Here is a 1606-nt window from a genome sequence, read left to right as displayed (position 1 = left end):
CTCAATGCAGAGGTACGTGGAAAATATGCTTAAAACTGAACTCGGTAACGGTTTGGACTTAGGCAGTGAGAAGAATCTGGGGATAGAAGGAGCCCACAGAGCGTTGGGTGCGCGGCCTCCACCTGGTGCCCCACCTCGATCCACGGTGGTACGCTTCCTGAAATACAACGTTAAAGAGCAAATCCTCCGCGCGGCGTGGAAGAAGCCTATCTATATACAAGAAAAACGCAAATTCTTCGACCACGACTATGCTGAAACCATACAGCTGAAGAGAGTATGCCCCGGTTAAGAAAGTGCTCAAAGAGAATGCTATCCGGTTCCAAATCCCGCTAGCCAAAATGCGTGTGCACTTTGACTCAGGCATGATTATCTACAACAGTGCGGAGGAGGCCGCGCTGGACCTGAAAAGATGTGGATTCGCTGTGGGACCGGTGTCTGCAAACAGATCCAAAGCCATCACAGCGGAGACAATCAACAATCTTCTGCCAATGGATATAGTGGGATTGCGACTCGCGGTGAGCGCACCTGGCCTGCGAGAGAGCGCACGGGAAAAGCTAAAGGCGTTTCAGCGGCCAGGCAGAGAGGACGTAGCTATGGATGAATAATCCTCCTCAACTCCACCGAAGACACATTTGAGCACTTCACAGCGAGAGCTTTTGGTCAGCTGGCTGGTACCATTCGGAGCTTCAAGGGGTGACCGTCTCTGCACATGAGTATGGTGAGGACTGTGACTCCCCTTCATAACAGGAGTGATGAAGATTCGATGCAGGTGACTCTTAAATTAACCTTTTCAGTTTCCTTTCTTCAAGTAGGCAACTAAGCAGGGGCCCCACTAGTGGCAGTCCTCCCTACATTAAGAGGAATAAAGGACCCTCTTGTTTGGAAGACCTGTTCATTGTTATGGTAAGTTTTGTTATGTATTTCTGTTTTTTGTGTGTTCTGAGGGTCAGGAGTGTTGTTAATGCAGGTAGGAAAAAACATGTTTGTGTTTAACTGATATGCAGTACTATAATATACAGACTTTGAATGTGAATGGTATAAAAAATCCAATCAAAAGAAGCAAGATAATTTCAAAGCTTAAGCGAGAACAGGTTGGCATTGGGTTCTTGCAGGAAACACATTTGTCAAATGAAGAACATGAGAAAATAAAAAAAAAATGGGATATAGAAAAACTTATGCTTCACACAGATCTGGGGAAAAAAGAGGGGTAGCCATTCTTATACCAAACAGTATCAGGTTTGATTTTATTGCAGAACATAAAGATAAAGAAGGTAGATATGTGTTGTTAAAGGGGAAGCTGGAACAGGAAGAGGTCACCCTATGTAATATCTATGCCCCCCCTGGTAGTAGTATTGACTTCTTTAAGGAGGTATTTAGTCTTGTGGCTACAGAAGCAAGCGGCACTTGTATATGTGCAGGTGATTTTAATTTACTCCTAAACCCAAAAATGGATACGACTAACAGGGAACGAGGAAGGACTCGCGTAGAAAAGCAATTCAAGAAAATAATGCAAGAATCGGGACTTACAGATATATGGAGATCTCTCCATAAATATGACCGTGAATGACAAGTTAATGGCAGAAATATCAGCCGAGGAAGTTGACCG

Source organism: Poecilia formosa, unplaced genomic scaffold (assembly GCF_000485575.1).
Source record: "Poecilia formosa unplaced genomic scaffold, Poecilia_formosa-5.1.2 Scaffold702, whole genome shotgun sequence".
Taxonomy (NCBI): Eukaryota; Metazoa; Chordata; class Actinopteri; order Cyprinodontiformes; family Poeciliidae; genus Poecilia; species Poecilia formosa.
Note: the sequence above shows the minus strand (reverse complement) of the source record.